This window comes from Bombus pyrosoma, linkage group LG6 (assembly GCF_014825855.1).
Source record: "Bombus pyrosoma isolate SC7728 linkage group LG6, ASM1482585v1, whole genome shotgun sequence".
Taxonomy (NCBI): Eukaryota; Metazoa; Arthropoda; class Insecta; order Hymenoptera; family Apidae; genus Bombus; species Bombus pyrosoma.
This window is the reverse complement of record NC_057775.1, coordinates 16,060,484-16,081,518: the sequence shown is the minus strand read 5'-3', so window position 1 is coordinate 16,081,518 and position 21,035 is coordinate 16,060,484. Positions and strand designations below refer to the sequence as shown.

The 21,035-nt window shown below is 39.0% G+C and overlaps 1 protein-coding gene across 3 annotated transcripts in view; it reads right to left on the bottom strand.

The window, feature by feature from the left end:
- The window catches only part of LOC122568153 (semaphorin-2A), a 558,514-nt gene that overhangs the window by 283,613 nt on the left and 253,866 nt on the right, over positions 1-21,035 (bottom strand). The window lies entirely within an intron of this gene.

Sequence of the window (21,035 nt, the reverse complement as noted above, 5' to 3'; positions counted from 1 at the left end):
CCTTTCTCGTTTTCGATAGAGGGCTTTTGCTGAAGCTTTTAAAATCGGAAGGATATTAATTTAATGAAACATAGAGTAGCTCGTGGAAGTATGTTATAGGAAGCGTTTTGAAATTTTACTGGAATTGTAACGACACACGATTTTCATAATTGTATTGGTAAAGTTCGAAAGGAAAATGTACTGAAAATGTACACCGAATGTGCAAAATAGTTAGTACAAGTAAAGTATTTGTAAGTAAACGATCAATGAGTCTCGATATTCGGTTGGACCATCCTTACTGCTTATATATTTAAGATGCCTGTTCATCCTCTGTACTAATTCTTTGGTAAATATATGTTTGCGGTAAATGTTTTATGACTTTCATATATGTACATTTTCATATTGATTTAAAATTTTATTAATACAAATGCCTAGCTGTATCACGTTACAGTGTCAATAAAATGTGATAGTTCGATGAATGTTCGAACACTTTGAACCTGTACTATTTTCGGGAGAGTGCAATGTAGCGTTGAAAACGCTGTAACAATGTGGCGAACGTTACAATGCTTTAGTTTTCTGTATTTTAGTTTATTTTACCAGCTCTATTTTAACTGCTACAGCAGCCGCTTCTATTTTTAAGCAGAAAAATTGTTGGAAATATTTGAGTTTATCGAGTTTGCCGTTCGTTCAAAATTTCTCGACAATACGTTGTTTTATCAGTACCTGCCTGTTCGAAGCTACAAGTATGACAAAATTACGGGCACAAACTTCGCGCAACAATGTAGCTCATTTCTAGTAGCTCATCAGGTTTGATTCACGGGAATCAGAAATGTACTTTTCTGGCAGTGGCGTTTACCTCAACTTGAAAATACGCCTCTAGTCGACGCATGGCCTAAGAAGCGTCTGGCAACAAAATTCGCGCCCGGAATGAGACTGAAAGTGAACTCAATGCGTCACTTAACGACGCGTCGCTGCGTTCTAACACGTCTCGCGAATTTTTCATCTTTTCTTTGGATAAATATGGTTCCGTATTATGCAAATAATATTATCTATTAGACTTAAATTATGATTTATGAATTATAATTATATGTAAAGTATGATTTACGAATTATGAAGACCGCACAGAAGAAATATTGCAATTCCATTTTTGTTAATTTTCGGTTATTTTTGTTACTTTCGTGTCATTTTGGTAACTAAGAAGAAATGTCTCGATATGAAGTGATTGAAAAAAGCAAGAACTTGATAGATTCTGAATTTTGAAATTGCTCTTCTATCAAACACAAAAAATGTGATTTTAACTGTAAAATAAGATTTTTTATTAAATTTGAAAGCATCTCCCTTGCCACTTTCTACGTTCTGTACGCAGTTACTAAAAGTGCATTTCACCCAAATCTTTTACGACTTTAAGAGGAAGTGGACAAAGACAACGACTAACGAACGCAGAAATTAGGAAAAGGACAGAAACTGACGAATACATGTCGAATTCATTATTATTAATTATAACTAGCCCGGAGACGGTAATTACTCGTTTCTGAAGGTGAAATCAGAGTAATTGCATGCGGCAAGAGAAGAGGATGAGTGGTGAACAGACGAACGATAGGGACAGAGTGATGAAGATGAAGAGAACACCTATAGCATCTCTGAATAGCAGAGTAACGTTTCACGCTCTCTCGAAATCGGCGAACTCGATTGCACTTTGAAGGCCTGATGCAGATTCAGCGTACTAAAACGATTCATACGATCGATTCAACTTAGCACCGTTTTGGAATTTCTAGGACGGTCATCCTCAAAACTCTGACTTTTGCAGGGTTCTCATAGCTACGAAGTACAAATAAGGTGATTTTCCATGGTATTACACGTTATTTACGATTAAGCTCTAGTCGAATGAGAATTAACAGTATTTACGTAATCCAGCAAGCAAATTAGAGAACTTGTAATATTCTCTTTAGAATACACACATATTGATGTATGTTATTAGATTCTTTGCTTAATTATTTTTATTGTAATGGCTTTTTATTATGTGTCATACCGAATATACTATTTTTATATATCACTCATGGTCTTATAATTACAATATTATAATACAATATCGCTATGTAATTTTATACAGTGTCAAATATTTTCCACTCCGACTGTCCTGACTGACTCCTCTTTATTTAATCAGTATCTCAGATGTTGATGGAGACTCGTTGAGTTTCACACTATAGATGTTTACATACTTACAACACTGTATTAATTAATGTTATACGTATTATAATTTCCCAAATGAATTATACAAAAATAAATTACAATTATAATTTTCATCCGATTTCATCAAATTCCAACTATTGTGAACAGTGATAAGATCTTTAAAATTTTGTTCCTACAAAATCTTCGTAGTTCTTGTGTTGCCGAAATGTAAAACTACGATATTTTCGAAACGATATATCGGCCAGACTGTTTAAACCGAAAGCGTATCACTCTCGGAATGAACTTACGTTAATTGATTAATTGAATCAGGACTTCGGCGGTAGTAAAGTAATTGCCAAAGGATATGAGCCTGGAGGGCAGTGCAGCTCGAGGCAGCAACAGCCACTTAGCTACATTGCAACGGGCATTAGCGATAACGAAGTTAACGAGAGCTCGATTAAACCGATTTAGAGGGCAAAACGAGACGAAGGGACGGACAGCCTAACGCCAGTCACTGATCTTCTGAAGTCTGCGTCCTTCAACCCGGCTTAGGCTACTGACCCTCTATTCTCTCCATTCTCTTGTCCCTTATCAAGAATTTCCTTTATTTTTTTAAGCCTGAGTAAAGTTTGTCCTTTCTTCTCAAGGGTATGAACTTTATTAAAGGATAATGGTGGATAAAAGATAACTTTAAATTAACGTCGCTGCTAGTATAAAATATTTACTGGTTATAAAATCAAAGAGAAAAAATTCAGACACTTATTGTTCAATCATAGTTATTATTAAAAAACAAAATCAGATTTCTACCCTTTTATTGCGTAGAGTCCTATGTTTTTATGATACTTATAATCTTAAGATGCGCTGAGATTCGTTCCACAAGCGATGTAGGAATCGAAGCGTTTCATGAAATCAGTTATTCTCTGCGCACGTCGTAAGACTCACAATGCTACTATTTCTTAAATTGTTAATAATAATTAACGAAGTTCTTGAACTATTAAATAATTTCTCCCTACGTTTAAAATTACCAAGACAATTTTTTACGTTGATAATTATAGGTTCCCTGACCTTATCTTAGTTTATTTTCAAATCTAAAATACATAGATATACCTTATCTTACCCAAGCAAACATAGTGTTATAACAACAAACTGCGATTTTATTTAATCTCCACCTCCGATCCATTTATAAAGCGTCCAATTTCTGCGGATTTGAAGGTCCACAGCTCGAAGGAGGCTGACGTCCCTTTTCCAGGCTTCAACGCATCCCGACGCAACCCCCATAAAGAAATGCCTTGCCTGGCAACGGCGATTCTTCCTTATTCCGCAGACTAGATGATCCGTGACCGTTGGCGCGGCCATCAAAGGCCAGTTGTCCACGGTCGTGCCCTACAATTTTAATTTGCCCGAGCGACTTTGACTCTCTTTCTGGCGGAACGAGCAGGAGGAACCTCTCGGATTTCAATTTCGCCACGAAGAATCCCCCTCGACTGTACGGCCGGGTATAGAAATGCGGGACAAGAGGGACTCCTCGAGTGCACTCAAAGTTGAAGGACGCTCAGGATCAATATTTATAATCTCGATTCTAGACGACCAAGGGTCCTGCAGGATTCGTGTCTGAGACTACCAAACGAGATTCATCGTCGTCGTTTTCTTGGTCACGTTTAATGCTCTGCATCCTCGCCAGCCGATTAAATATTACTTGCAAAAACTATTTATTCCAAGACTATCCTTTTAGCGGCTAATGAAGATCCGTACGGCTCCAAGAAAGGAGTTAATTACTGTTTTATCAAAGAAACTATTTTAAGAGTGGTATTTCAGTCACGTTGAAGTTTTGCTAGGGATACACGAAGAATTAATCAGAGCAAAAAATATGTTCCAATGAGATTTTGCAAGCGGAATTAGTATTAATTATATTTCGATAAATGAACGTTTATAATATGTAACAATATTCTCCTAGTAATCTGTTTTACCGAGAAGATTTCTGCGAAAATAATTGACATAAATTTCACTTTAAATCAACTGTAATTTAAAATTAAGAGCTGATACTCAAAATGATAAAGAATAAAAGAACGTTGTATGAAGGTATTTAGCGATTACAAAAATTAGAAGAATTATTTACTTGCTTATGAATCGTTTAAAAAAAGTTTCATTCGCCTCCGGTATGTTTCCCAATTATACGTTATTCCATGAAGAAGGCGTCACGATTTATTAACCTCGATCCAAATTGTTTCGCAACTCTGTTTTTCACGAGGCGGTGCCGTCTCGTTAGCGCAATTGCATCAAGTGACGGGTCGAGAGAGCGTCAGAAATCAACGTCTCCACAAGCGATTTCGTCCTTTGTGCAATTCTCCGGTAGCCGATTGTCGAGTAAGACGTTCCTTCCAGCTACCGGTGGATTGTAATCAGTATGTTGGACGGCTTGCGGTTACAGCGGCTACGTTGATGCATATATGTACAGGTAAAATGTAGTACGCGCGCATGTTGAAAAGAACGTAAAAGGATAAGACTGACGGTTGAGTGAGTCTTTGAAGTTTCTGAAAGCTGTGCGGTTACGCTCGATGTACAGGGACTTTCATGGGGTGTGAGGTGACAGGTGCATAAAAAGCAAAGTGGAAAAGCATCTCCGTGGGGACAGAGAATTTGCTGTCCTGCTACAATTTTCCCGTGTATCGAAGGAAAAGAGCATTTCGAACAGGCGTTTCATTGGAATTCGCTTTTCTACCTTTTAATTTTTCGATGGAAATCTGCAACTTTATGATAATTTATAATCGTTAATATTTTTTGTTCGAAATTCGATTATAAGAATTTGTTTTAGAAGAAACTATAATTCAAACAGGATTTGTTCGCTAGGTTTCGACATTTAATCGCTATTCGCGTCTCTGCTTCGCTTAATTAACTGTTAGCATGATGTATAAGCGTCAGTGAAGATATATACACGAGTACACCGCAAAGGATGAAGTACATTTATGTTGACATAAACTATTTATCTGCAGCCTGGCTGAGGTTTATTAGCTTAATGTAAGATTCGTGAAGACTATTCTACATACATCGCTATTAATATCGTGAATTCGTTACTAATAACTGTAACCTGCATTACAATCAATCATATACAAAACCATCAATAATAAACAAAAAACGTGAAGAGGAAACGCAAGGAAAGAACTTGGCCTATCAACATTTTACCAAATCAGGGCACAGAAGAATATTAAAATAAAAAGGCAATATTTCCACATTTTACAAGTAAGACGTTATGCCATTCGTTTTTTCCTTAAAAGTATTATTGTACAATCGTGGATGAAGACAATTAAGATGTTCGAAAAAAGGAACGCTACAGAGTTTTGATACAATGGCAAGATTTTATCTCTGGAGCACTGTGTCTCGTCATTATCGAGTCCCTTTACAAGGGATTCCTTACGAGCTCCGTAAGGATACCCGGGAAAGGTCTCGGATTTCGTGCAAACAAAAACTTTGTTGTAAGGATTTTGAAGCACATGACGTCGTTAAACGACGTTCCCGTTCTCGTGCCTCGAAAACGAAGGGTCGTCTTTCCCTGAAATCACAACGGTGTAGCTTTCCTAATAATGATTCGAGGGTGTGGTTGAACCTCCGCCGAACGAGGGTTCCTTTCTTAACCTACCGTTCGGCAGGTAAGTATATGCCGCCTTAAGAATTTCGCTGACGCGTTCAAATGCAAATTCTCGCTGAGCTCTGCTGCCGTGAACGATCTTTTCTAACTCATAAATACAATAAGACGAAGGCGACATAAATTTTAATTTCAGACTTCTAAATGTGTACGCAGATTTTCATCGGCGTCAAAACATTTCTTCTTTAGTATTTTTCAACTAGAATTTCCGATACGTTCGATTGGCTCTTTAAGTGTATTATGTCATAGGAAGGAAGCTTAATATTGTATAATAATGCACCCAAGACATGCGTGCAGTATGAAATTTATAATTTATGTTAAATAAAGTTTCATTAAAAATAAGAAATGTCGTACAAGCAAGATCTAATAGAGAAAACAAGTACAAAATAGAATTATTGTACAGATTCAAACTCGTATCTGATTATCGATGTACTTTAAACTACAGGAAAAAATCCTGTTATCAAATTATTTACATTACGGATGAAATTAACGTTCCACTAAAATACTTCACGCATTTTAACTTACTCCTCTAATCCGATCGCAAGAACAAACATACAGGCTCCCTTAAAATAACTGACATATAATCTCAAATATATCGAAAATATAAAATACAGAATTAACTGGCCACTACCCCAATTTTCCAACAGATACACATACTATTGTATCTTTCTATCAGCGAATTGCCATTTATCTCTACGAGTTATGTCAAATCGAAAAAGTATACAAAATCGTACTCGATGTCGAACCATGTACATTGCAGAACTAGATGAAAACCTCATCGTAGCCCGAGGATATAAATCATTACAGAAGCTCGCGTACTTGCAAGGAACAGGTGAGAAATGATCACTGTCTACGGTTGGAAATAGTCGTTAGCTGGTATGCCGAAAACGGTTGGGATCGATCAGGACCTATGGCGACGACGGGACTGCATCGGCAAGTTCGCGGTAAGGCTGTTAGCAGAATTTTCACGGCGTGGCTAATGCCTTATCGCCGGTACGAAGGGGCTCTTACACTGTCAAAGGCCCACGGCATTTTCAGTTTTCAGCCACGCGCGACGACGTGATAATCGAGTGTGCTACGCTTTTAGCCATAATGGGCAGGTACACGCGCCGCCAGCAGCGTTGCAAAGAGAGCGGTCCTCGAGAGAGGAAAGGGTTGAAGCCCGAGAGAGGGACGAAGACGTCGCGACCGCATGTCGTGAAGCACGAGAGAGTGAGAGAGAGAGAGAGAGAGAGAGAGATGACGACGACGTCGGGTGGTGTACAAGTGCTTGGTAACCGAGTTAGTTACTTGGTAGATTGCGTTCACCGGTTTGGTGACGCGATTTTATGACGATCCAACGTGGCAAGCGTTCTCGTCTTCGACGAGAGCTCGAGGGCTCGAGTTTCGGCTAGTTCACACTCCAGCCGTGTGAATCGAAGGGATGCAGTGAATTTTATGGGAAGCGTGAAGCGAACGAAGGAATTAGATTTGGTAGGATCGATCGGCCGTGGTTATTTTTGGGAAACAACCGTGGTTTCTTGTGTATCTGTGATTTTCTGCACATGCATGTACATGTACGTGTGTTCTACCGAGTAGTGGTACTAGAGAACTTAGTTTTAACGATCAACGATAATGTAAATGTGTAACCGATAATTAAACGAAACGAATTACGAGAATGTTCTATAATCGAAATAGTTTCGAAATTTTGTGTTTGCATGGAATCAGGAATAGTACATATACATTATGAGAAATGTACTATTCTCAACTTTGTTCTAACGTTTTAGTAATACTACACAGTTAATAGCAATAGTAACTGTTATTGCGATTTTACGTATCATTCTCACAATAATTGTCGTTTTAACCATCAAATATTTAACATTTTTTATTTATATCGCATCACTGTACAATTTTATCTTGCAGATGCACCAGGGCGAATTTCGTAATAGATTTTGCACGGGAAAACGCTATTACGAAACTATCTTTTTCTATGAACTTAAATCGTTGATAACGAAATGCGATGAAGATATAAATCTGACATGGAACAGGGAATTGCAAAAATCAAGTTAATCGGTGGATTAACCTTCAAAATGAAGTTAATTTTTCGCCAAATTGCAACGTTTTATGCAAGCATTTACGATCACACTATGAATGTATATGTACGATTATTAAAAAATGTGGTTCGTCACATAGACACGAACGGCTGTATAATCCAGGAAAATTGAGAGACACTACACCATCGGAAGAGACAAAGAAGGCATATTTATCCACGTCGTTCGAAAGTTTACAATCCATTTATATAATGAACATTTCCGATTTAATGGCTGGTTGCCGTATTTTCGCTATTAAAAGCTTACGAGATGATAAATCATTAATTTCAGTTATAGAAAGTTTCGTGGCCATTTGTTTGGAAACATCTGTCCGTAGTCTTCGTTCGTGAAAAGACTAATCCGCGGTCAGACGTCTCTGAACAGCTGCTACGGACACGAAATAGACTTTCCGGCTATTGAAAACGCTCCCGAACTTGCAATCGTTAATTTCCACTCTATCATCCGACCAATTACGACTGCTGCACGTTCTGGTCATTCACGCCGGCTGGCGTGAAGTTGTTTAAACGCGTCACTCCATGTTTTGCTATCGAGAATTCCCCGATTAGAAAACGCGAAACGATTCGATGCTTTAGAGAAGATTCCACAACTAATTAATGAAATTTCTATCAATTAAATAGGATATCTTTTTGTATAAACATGTAATTTTGAAAGTATATTGTATTTATTCATTTATACTCTATTTCGAAGTAATAAAGTAGAACTTTATTTATATAAACTTGTCAGAGTTTCACCGATTCTCCCCATTACCTGTAATTTTTCATTTATGTAATAAGTATTCAATCCAGACTTCATCTAGTCGGATGCTAAGATTTCGTTCAAATAAGTAGAATTCGTATAAATAAAATTCTACTTTGTATATATCTATTTATAAAATATCCTAGAATATCTATTTTTGCACATTAATGTTTAGTTTTTACAATATACTCGTTTGTAAAGCAACTTTGCATAAATAAAAAGTACGATAAATATTCATAAAAGTACCTCAATTTAATTATACTGTTTGCATAATTTGTGCTGACGAGGTAAAAATATGGTTGGTAATAAAAATATAATAAACGAATGCTCCAATTTTCCATTAAATCCATAAAGGAGCTAAAGAAGATAGGTATGAATAATAATTATACTCGCGATATTCCCTTCCCTGATCCCCGACCAAGAAGACAAGTTAAAAAAGAAGAAGCTAAAATAAAGTATTTTATTAACAAACAATTAAAGAATTTAATATCGAACATCGTCGATGACCGATCGAAGGAGATCGTAAATGAATTTCCGTTGCTTCGAGTGCTTCTCTCTGCCGTGGAAACGAGCAACGACATTACAATACGCAAATAGTCACGCGTAATTGCCAATATCAAGTAAGCCTGGTTTTTTAAATGGAAAAATATTACAATAGCCTTTTATAATTGAATCGTTCGACGTTCGAGAATCAATCAACGGCTGCGAAATGCATTCCACGAGCACCAAGTAACAATTGAATTTAGAATTCCTCCGAGGCTCTCGTTCGTTCTATCTTCTTCCCTTTTCTATGACCGCGCTTATTAAATTCTCTTAAATAATTCTCGAATCGCGAACTTCGACAGTTCGCTCCATCCGACAACGTTCACACACGTTTCTTCCTTTTGTACTTCCTATTTCCTTTTTTCTTTCTTTCGTCTCTATTGGCAGCCAGTTGTGATGCCTTTTTTCACGAAGCTGATTGCGCTGCGAATATAATTTGATTACTTCTGTCTGCGGATTCTGTAGACGCGGTAATCCTTGCTCGCACGTTAATGAAACATTGCTTATATTTCTTTCACTGACTGAGTAAGTCCATCATCTAAGGCATTCAAAATCGTGCGTCTACTTTATACGACGAAGATACATAGAAAAAAGAAAGAAAGAAAAGGATGATGAACAGCGCTCATCGAGAGATCGGCAGCGCATTCGTAGGCTACTCGGCTTGTCATTTCGGAAATCCTAACGCCGCGTGGAATATAATGGGATCCAGTATATTATTCGCGATTTGACGTGACGTATTCGACGAAACGTATTTCCGCAGCGAAATGACAGCGAAGTAGAATAAGAACGTATAGGACAGACTTCCTGTATGTGATATATGTTTTTAAATGAACGATGGAAACTAGTGTGGAATAGCTTGAAAATTTTGATACAATTAGGAATATTCGATTAGAAATATTCAGTTTTTAAATACTGCCTTTTCTCTTATAAGACTTGTGCAAAAAATAATTATTTTGTTACTGTGCCAAGCTCTATATCATATTCTATTAAGTACAAAGAAGAGAAAATTATCATTGTTAAAATTATTACCAACTATTCCATTTGATTATATCATTCATTTCACCCTTCCAAACTTACATTCTATGAATTTTCTAAGAGTAATATGCGTTAAACCGTCAGTCTTAATCCCAACAGGACCTCGTCCGTAGCTCCACATAATTCAATCCAATGGTGTGAATAAAGCAAGTCTGGAAGTCATACGCACTATAATCTAGTACAGGTATTAACCAGATTTATACGTCTCATGTACGAGTTACAGTCGCCAGTTTTTGCTTTGAACAACACGAGCCGGCTCGCGTGATCTAATTATGCAATCATCACCTATAAACAAATTTCTCTGAGCGAGCCGCTCCACTCGCGGCAATTCAAACGCGCAACAAGGCGAAACTTCATCCCGATAACTCACTTATGGAAACGGACAGCGACGTTATTAAAAGTTCGGATGAGTTGTCGGAAGTCGTGAATGAACACGGCCATGTTCGTCGCAGTTAAGCCCGGATTTATTCCAAACCTGTTTCAACCAGGTGATACATCGCTGAAATCACGAAAAAAGAGATAGAACAAAGGAAGAACATTTATTTAACGTTTCGTTACGAATTTTCAAGAATCTTTATCGAATGAAAGAGAATGCAAAGTGATGGACAAAGGATTCGAATGAATTGTCGGAAGTCGTCAGCGAACATCGCCACGGTTGTTGCAACTAGCCGATGAAACCATAGAAGGGATATAGTAAGGTGACGTTATTTAAGTCACCTAAATATCTTAAGATTCAATCTTGAACTTTGCGCAGAATGATTAAACTTGTATGTTATGAGATTCTTAGTTAATCTTCAATATAATATCTCACTGTTTATCACACCACAGATAACAAGTTAAATAATAGTCTGTTTTCAAACGTGGATCGCTTGAAAATTGTTCCCAACCAATGTGCCGAATTACGTATCCTTCTGACTCAAATAATACTACCTTACTCTCAGGCAAAAGGAAAAGATTCATGCAGCGTCTCGTTGCAAATTTTCTAGAATCTTTATAGAAGAGAAGACGACGCAAGGCGGTGGACAAAGGGTTCAAACGAGTGTTCCCATCAGTCACGAACCGTCTCGAAGGAGAACGAGATCTCGCTCAAAGCGCGGCCTCGGGATAACGGGATAACGTGATAAAGGTACCTATACACCCCATATCGAGGTAAAAGCTGTTAGGAAGCCGGTGCTAGGCTACGATGCGTTCGTAGCAGCCGACTACGATGTCAGACGGTGCATTAAAACGATTAATTTGCGCGCGGCTACGCCGAACTCTTCTCTATTTCCGCCATCGGCTCGATATCTTTGCTCGCGATTCCTTTTCCTTCTATCCCCAATGGCGACGCCTCTTTCCTACAACACGGCCGCGAGATCCAAACCCCCAAAGACTCTCTCTCCTTTTAGGTCTACCTTACACGACCTCGACCTCCCTTTCTTCGCAACCCCTTCCATTTTCCGGCTCGTCGCTTCGATTCTGCTTCGTTAGCGGAAGACCCTTCATAGAGGATCGGACGTACTTTAAAAATATTAAAGTGTACGCTCGCTACTTGAACGAGCGCTTGTCCTTTGTTACGTGCCGGTAAGCAGCTCATCCACCCCTCAGAATTTCCCTCTCTTCGTATCCATCCCTATCTACCTTTCCCACTATTCCTTTTCCTTTTTTGATGATTCCATTGGATGTGTTCGGATTGAAATGGTTTTTTAGGGTGCGTTCGTTCATTCTCTGGTCGTAAGAACAAGGAAAAATGTCGGCATTGTCGAAGTAGGGTACCGGTTGATTATCACGGACAATCGAACACACTGTCCCGACCGAATTAGCTTCTTCGGCCTCGCCAGGGATTTAGGAAGAACGTTTTGCCTCGTGACCATGATGGAGGGTGTTCGTTTATCATTCATGGAGGTACTTCCGACCCGTGTACATATTTGATCAGCTCGAAGAACGCCCATCAAAATTGCCATCTAATTTCGGCCGTTTAGCTAATAGGTGTTTAAATATTCATCGGCAAATTTTGATGTTCGTTACGAAACGGATCCGTCAGATTTTTAGCCTGGTATCGCTCTTGACGTGGCGCTCGTTCAATTGAATTTTAATATTCCATGAAACCAATCGCGCTACGGTTGAATAATATGGAAGCCGTTTAGCATGGTTCGATCACCTGTCGATCGTTTTCTAACGTTCCTCGTGATGCGTAATAGTTTCAGGTTATGGGTTAATTAATTGCTCTCTCGGTATCGGGCGAACTGGAAATAGACGGAGAATTGGGTCAATATTATGATTAAGAATCAGGATTAAAATCGTCAGACGATTAGGTTCTGTGCAAAAAGGGATTACGTGTGACCACACGTTAAAAGGTAATTTGATATTATTAAGGCTTACTGTAGCAATTAGATATATGAATTAATGACAAATATTTGTTCTAATAGAAGAATTAGGTTGATTATGCTTTAATGGACATAGATTTGGGGTATTCCTAGTATTCTCGAGTTTCCTTAATTTGATCATTTTTGTTATAATAACGCTACATTAATTCTTACGATGTATCTTTTCTGCTTCCAATTCATGTTCATTCTGTTTATATAAATACGCTTTATTCCCCGCTTGAGAATATTACGATTTTATACCTCATTTAACCCTTTGTGCCTCTATATTAAGCTCGACATCCTATTTTATCCAATTCGTTCCAGTCTTAACAGATAGAACATACTCTTCTATGTTATAATTACGTACGATATATAATTGTACGAATGTAATTTCTCTTCTGAAAGTGGCTTATCTGGTAGGAGCTAATTAAAGTGAAACGTTCAATATCAATGCAAGTGCTTAATACACTAAAGGAAAAACAATTTTAACGAAATCTCTACAAGCTCTATGATCTTAATTTACAACTTCCACTGTGCCAAAAAGCAACGAATTACTTCGTTACGTTACATTTTACGCGAGAGTTCTTGCGGAAGTGTAGAGAAATAATACGAGCAGGACAAAAGGCGATGTGCCGGTGAGAGCCAACAAATACGCGAATGCGTCGCTTCTCGTTCGACCCTGTCGTGTCACTGGCATTATTCCTTTCCGGCGGAAAAATAATTGCGCATTAATTTATGAAAACGAGTCGACGCGCGTCAGTCCGTCGCGCGACCACACGACATTCAATATTCCCGGCGAGAAACGTTCTTCCCTTTTATCTGCAATTTCATTTTGCGATGAGCCTCGTATCGCGGTTAAGCGCTCGTGTCTCTCCGTTGAAAAAGGTAAAACAGCCGGCAACGATTCCGGGTAACCGGGTCGTTACGCGGCATCTCCGTCCCGATTTATGTCCTGTTACGTTTAAACTTTACGTTGACGATAACGCTTGTATGGGACGAGGCGAAAGTTGCGATACGGAATGGTTGCAGGGCGATTTCTCTTGAAAGGATGATTCGATGCTGCGGAGACAAGTTTTTGAAAACTGGCTTGATAGAATTTTGGTTTGGTTGGAAAATTCGTTTGCAAAATTATAGGTTTAATAAATATATGTAATTTGGCGGGAGATTACTGTTCGATTAAAAAGTAAATTAATAATTTGGAGTTATCGCGTATTTGAATTAATGCTATGTTAATGTCTCAGATACATTTATGTTTACATCCAATGGAATTCAAAAAGTACTTGATAATAGAGGAAAGTTTGAAATGGAGGAAAGAATGCATCCGCTTATGTTCTTAGATTTAAGACAGTAAACATTAATCGTGTCAATGTTTCTAACTTAAATGAGTTATTTTGCAATGAGAAACAGGAGAAGTAACTGCAAAATTTATCATACATTTAACAGAAATATGATTTGTCATTCATCTTCCTTCTTGTTTCTGTACTCAAAATACTATATAGAAAATCGTACTATAGTTAAAATAGAAAAGGAAGCTAATAGTTTCTAAGCGTTAAAATAAAATCGAAATGATATGTATCTATAGTACATACACCACACAAAACTGTTCTAATCTCTTAAGATTGAAATTACAGATTGGTCAACCCTTCCATCTCCTTTCTTTCCAAATCCACCCCTTTTGTCCCGCGTAATTCTACGACATTCGTAACACTCGTTTACTCCTCTACCCAATTTCAAGCAGCTATTGTTGCCAATAGTCAGATAATACCGCAACGACACGATCGTGAACGTTCACGGGTGAGCAAAGAAATTCTCTGGATTTTAAACGTTACAATAACAGAAGGGAACGAGAGAACGAGGATCCTGGCGAGGTTTACGTCTGGGACGGTAACGTTGACATTTTCCATTGCGGAAGATAATCGGAAAAGGAGTGTACAGCCAACAGGGTCGTAAACTTATCGACGTCGCGGGTCCAAGTGCAAGAAATTCGGTCAACTTACGCATCCTGATCTTTTCTCCTTGTTCCTTCAGGCCACCAACGCCAGTTTCGCCTTTTCCACGCTTCCACGCGTCGTATAACGCGGCCAAGCGTCGTAAATCTCTTTACACCGACCCAGCTTTATTTCGCGTTTATCGTTGCCTCGTATAATTTGTTAATGATACAGTAAACGCGAACGAAATAACAGCCAGCCACTCGTTTCCCTGCTATCGTCTCATTCGAGACACTCGAGCTATCTTTGATACGTCGCGCCGATCGACTTAAGTATAAGCTGGTCCGTCGCTTGAAAATATGTCATTGCGGAGGGTATCCTCGCGATGGACCTTTTACGACCTGCAATCGATCCGAGAACGACTCTCCTGTTTTCTGATAAAGGAACCGGTGATAGACGAAAACGTGGTAAACAATGTTATGTGAGAATAGCTGGAATCTGCCGGTGAAAATAAAAATTCATGAATGTGACTTTTATGGCAGTGACACAGACAAGACATGGCGTCAAGATCTTATGAAACTTCTTGTCGGACGAAGTCATATATGAAATCGGTACTTCTGAAATGTTTTGCAGGTATACTTGAAGATTGTTTCTTTAGAGGAAGTTGAGACTTCAGTTTGGCAGTTGCTGTTGTTCGCATTTATAGAAAGCAATAATCATAGGACGTTTCAAATTCTTTGGAGGCTCTTTTAGTGATATCCATCTTCGTTTGACTTCGTTTCGAAATTTCTCTATATTACTATATTTATTTCGAATAGTTACTCGATTAACGAAACATCCATTAACCATTTGACCTGTTTCGCAAACTTCCACGTAAGAACCAATATTCTAAGTTCCCAACTTTCGTCCCCAACTTTGAGAAATAAAAGACGGACAAATATTCTTTTAACTTTTCCTCGGCACACATCCATTTGTCAAATCGTTCAAACATCACGGAAATCACCCCAAAGCGATCCATGAAACTCTTCTCCGATATCTGGCCTTTCAAGCAAGAAAATGTTGGCGTTTTGTAACCACGTGTATCCAGAGTGGACCATGTCCGCCTTTGTAAAATATCCAGCGTCTATTGGTCAGTGGTCGGCTGGGAGCAGTCTTGTTTCTGAATCGCCAACCTCTGACGTGCCTGGCGGCAGTCAGATCGACCATGATTCATCCTTCGACCTGTTATTTTCGCATTACCCAACTTCATCGTTCCATCCTCTTCAGGGGGATTTCTTCTCGACGCGTGGGTGGATGAAACGCATTATCGCGATATTCGCGCGATAATGTCTTGTTTATGAATGCAGAGGCAACTATCGGCGGGCATCTATCAATTTATGGTCGAGCCATGGCTTAATTTGACGGAGTACTACCCAGAATTTTTGTCCCCCTGCGTTTTTCTCATAAACGCACCCCGTGATAGATAGAGTTGAGCGCAACGGCGCTATTTCACTGAAATTCTGTCTGCAGACTCTTGCAACAGTTCGATTCATCATTTACCTATGTCATGACGCGCCATGTCTGCTTGCTTGTTACCACGACAAACGTGTCAAGAGATGAAACAGATTTTTTTTAGAACTACGCGATTGGTATATTCCTGTCAGGATCTTCCTGTTGATTCTATGTATTTTCTGCGAATATTTTCGGGGTCAATTTTGCAGATCAATGTTGTAGGATTCGTACATCTGAAAGTTGAAGATAGAAATGAAGAATAAACTTATTCGTCATTAATATCGATATTTCATGATCGAGAAGATACACGAGTATAAGTATAAATAATTAACAGAATTATGTTCAAGAATAAGTATTTAAGAATTAAAAGATACACATCAGGAAGATTATAATTGTTTAAACGAACACAACTTATTGTGCGTGGATTGGGATAAATCAATCTTCGTAAATGTTTATGGAATGTAACGCTATATACTAATAGGAATCTTTTGTATGAGATTTACAACGAATAATGAAGAGAAAAGGAGAGATTTGTCAATGTTGAAAATTATTAATTTAGATCGGATCTTTCCGCTTAAACTGTGCATGCACGCTGCATGACAGACGCACAGGAAATTGTCTCGCAACGAATAACAGTAAAAAAACTGTAGAGAGCGAGCTTTTGTAAACCAAGTTCGTCGTTTTTTCAAGGGAAATTGAAATGATTAAAAGAAAGAGAAAGACAGCGAAAGGATACCGGGTCAGTCCTTTGATTCGTGGAGAGCTTTCAAACGAAAGGTAAATCAAACGAGCTCTTCCTTTCGAAAAAGTTTTTCTTCCATATATCTCATTTTCCTAGTCCTCATTCAACAATTTTTGCGCGTGCCTCGTTAATTACACCTTATTCTCGCTAAAATTAACCTTTGACAAATTCGGTAGATCACATAAACTAAGAAATATATTTTTAACGCCTTCATACCTAATGTAGTTTAAAAGACATTCAGGGAAGCTGTCAAATATAGTACTATAAGAATATTACCATTAAGAATGAATACAATAATATGATAATACATACTGAAATATAGTGAAGTTTGAAGAAATATAGGTAAATCATAATTTTTGAAATGGTTCACGTAGCTTCATTGATAATCAGATGCTACAGACCGATACGGTCTCAGTGATATCAGGAGAATTACCAAAACCACACAAAATCTCGATGATAACGAAATAATTATTTTCTAAATCATTCATTCTGAATTTTTCATTATTTCATTGTACTATGAAACGGTTAATCTACTCGTGTATCCTTGTCTGTCTTTCTATCTATTTCTCTGTCTTTCGTCCTCCTTGATGAATTGTTAATTCGAGGACTGTTACGTTGAAAGAATGATTCGTTAAGACACGATGCGGCGTCGTGAATCACGAACGCTCCACCGCCGAAAAGTTCGAGCAGAGAAAGACGAGAGAACCGTGGAAAACGGTTCTTTCCTGAGCAAAATGAAGTTCAAAAGGCTTTAACGCTCGACGAGGCTGGGACTTCTTTTTGCGAGTTTTCGTTTTGTCTTCACCGAGGTACTTCTTCTTCGCTCCTTTCCTTCGTTCGAACTTTCGCGTACGTCGTTACGAGTGGCCCCTTCAAGTTTTTTCTCGCGATGTCTCGCGACCTTTTCCCGAAAACGGAGCATGGTAACAATTACGTTAAGCTTGTTCGTTCATGTTAGTTCAGATACAGCGGAACTCTATTAATCGGAATGAAATTCATTCGATCATCAAATCGATTAAATCAACTCTTGTTGATTGAAGCGATTTATCCGAACCTAAACTCCGGTTACAGAAGAAAGAACTATAAAAAAGGTTATAGGAGAAGGTTCACATAAATTTTGAGGAAATTTGGGTAAATTCGTCCTTAAATTGTGTCTATTAAGTTAAATACGTATTAATAACATAAATGAACTGAAATGCAAAGAGTCTAATTTCAAAATCTTTCCTTTGTTTCATATTTATGATTCTTCTAATTACGATACTACTAAAGATCTTCAAATTTATTATCAATCTAGATCTAACTAAGATCATCTATTTTCTCGCTAATTAATTATCGATATCATATATCAATTTCACATATCTGTATATAATCAAATACACTCGTGCGACGTAAAGTAAATCTCCATCAAAGTTTCACAGGTTCCATAGGAAACATTATCGATATAAAAATATTACAAAGAGAAAATCATCTAAATTAATGAAAAAAAAGGAAAAAAATTATATACCCCAACTGAACAGCTATGTATAAACCAAGCTATTACACCCCAACCCTAAACGATAATACTCCTGCACTCGAGCCTACGACCATATGAAACGACAAATCAAAGTAGCAGAGCACCCATCCAATCGCGCGTAGCACGATAACGAAGATCGCAAGCGGCGCATGCATTATCGATTTCTCGCGTCGAAGGATTTCATACTCTTATTGTCAGTCACGCTCGTATATGGGATTTCCGGGAATCGCAATCTCGTCTTATTTCCGACGGCGAAAGAGACGTCGCGTCGCAACCAAGATGGAAACGTAAGTCGGCTCGTCGACCGATCCTGAATACGGGCGGCTCGCTGTTACCCGCTCGAGGGGCCAATAAAAGCTCGCGTACCCGGCACAACACGCGTAATTCAGAATAATTGAAATACGCTAGGTACAGTTCTGATCCCAAACCGGATTCGAGCGGATCGTTTCAAAGGCAATTCGCTAGCATAAGTTCGCCCAGTTCTCATTTCCGCTTTATTGATGTACAATAAGGGAACGAAGCGGACGGGCCACGCGAGTGAGTGCGCACGCGAACACGCCAGTATGAATGTATATACTTACACGCGTTTACCAGCGCCTGTATCCCACACCGATCGAGTTATGGATTTTGATTCCATCCCCCGACGTTAGGTAATCGCAGTCGCAAATACAATTTCTCCTCGCGGCTACAGATAATACGTCACTCGTCCGCCTGGTGATTACGATTCATGTAACACGAGCACGGTATGTTTAGATAAACGAGAGCCAACGGACGGCTGCGACGTAACGCGCTTGATCTTCAATGTGGATTCAAGCGAGATCCCGATGGTTGGACGTTAACGTAATTTCTGAAGTATTTGGAACGTTTATATTTTGCGATTGTCTAAAGTCCAGTTGGTAAATAATACGCATTAGCAGGATGCGGTTGGGAATATCTGGCAGTGGTGATTTTCTTCGAAAAGAGTTGGTTTGGAAGAAATATAAGAACTTGTATGTAGGATGGAACTTTGTTGGCAATACCATCATGGAGATGTAATGTGAATTTAATAGGCAATTTTCTGATTACACTGATGTTTCTACAGTGACTAGCAAAAGTATCATACGGGAACGCTGTTAAAAAGAGAAAATGGTTCCACGATGGATCTGGTAATTCAGAATTAAATATTCCCACGCAACCATTTTAAATTGAATTAAACAAAATTCAAAAATTTAATCACAGACCAATGTATCAAAATTAAGTCACAGATCCATGGATTCAATAGTATTGCAAGTATTAAGAAATATCAGTCGAAGGAACCTACGACGACAAAGGAGATCGCATTAAAATAATAAATCCACGCTACCTCATGAGCTACTCCATCCCCAGCGGATATCATTCTGTTGGAAAAAATTCCGCTTCCAGGACACTGGAAATTTATGTGGTTCATCCGCTACAGCAGCTTTAATAACCGCCCCGTAATACACGATAATTTTCAGTTACCGGATAAAGTTTAACCGAGACTTACGTAATTTTCTTTCCTTCCTGTAGCCAAGATGGCAATCGGCTCGTTATACAGCGTAGGATTGAGACTCTTGGCCACGAGATCGCAGAAAAATTCTCGAGACGATTGCGATGCTAACCAGGAAGCAGAAGGGTGGAAGGTATGGGGAGGGGTTGCTCGCTTAAATACGTCCCTGAAATCCCAACGGAGCGTGAAGTAAGCCGGAACAGTACGCAGCTTCGCAAGATCTCACCTAAAATCGTTCCGACGAATCCGTGCTTATTAATTGTAATTAAATTCAAAGAGCTGGGTGAGAAACCAGAGTACGACTTTGTTTATTCCTTCCCCATTTCTCTACCGTATCTCCACAATTTTTAATTTACCGTCCAATAGCGTAATCAGATCTTCTGGCCGTAAATGATCTGTATATCGACTCTCAGTATACCTATATAACCTCTGTTTAACTACCCTTTGATAGTGCCATAGCAAACACTGTACGTTTCACAGTGAATACGTGAACCAACAGCATAACTTTATAACACAGTACAATTTCCAATGCGATTCTGATTCATTCACGAACTCTAGCGCTCAGATCCACAGAATTTCACCAAGAAACATGAAAACACCCGAAACACTCTGCAACGTCTCGAGTATCGAAAACCAATGAAACAATCATTCTTTTTCGGAACGATGCGACTATAAAACACAGCGTCGTTGGAAATTCCACTGAAAAAATCTCCCATGGGATAATACCTGGGGCCAGAGGCAGCTCAACGAACGACACAAAGCAAAGAAGGGAGAGAGGCAGTGGCAATTGAACGCAGCGGACAGGCGGCGGACCGAGCGCCGTTTCCGACGGGCTTACGATAATGCACGATTCGTATAAATAAAAGTTTGAATTAAAACTTGGACGGTAAGTTTGCGCGCGCTGGTGTAAAGCACGCGAGGCTGGTCGAGCAACGGCGTACCCTTCCCACCAGGCTCTCTCGTCCCCATCGAGGCTTTGGTTTGCGGTTTCATACTCCACAAGCAGAGCAACCGCCGGCTGGATTATCGTGAGTAATGTACCAGACACACGGACGCTTTATGAAAATTCGAGATTGTCCTCCTCGCCGACGGTTTTGCCTTCGCCGCGGGCCCCAGCCGTTGGAAACTTGTTCAGCCAATGTCGCCGGAAGTCGACGCTTTCTTGTTACGGAACAGCCACACCCGGCGAAATTGAACGAGCACCGGTTTAGGGTCGTTGATTGTTTTAATCATTACGCCGGCTATTTGACGGGGCTCGAATGAACAGTGCTCGAGTAAACAGTTGTAAGCACGAGCCATGGAATGATTTTTTGACAAA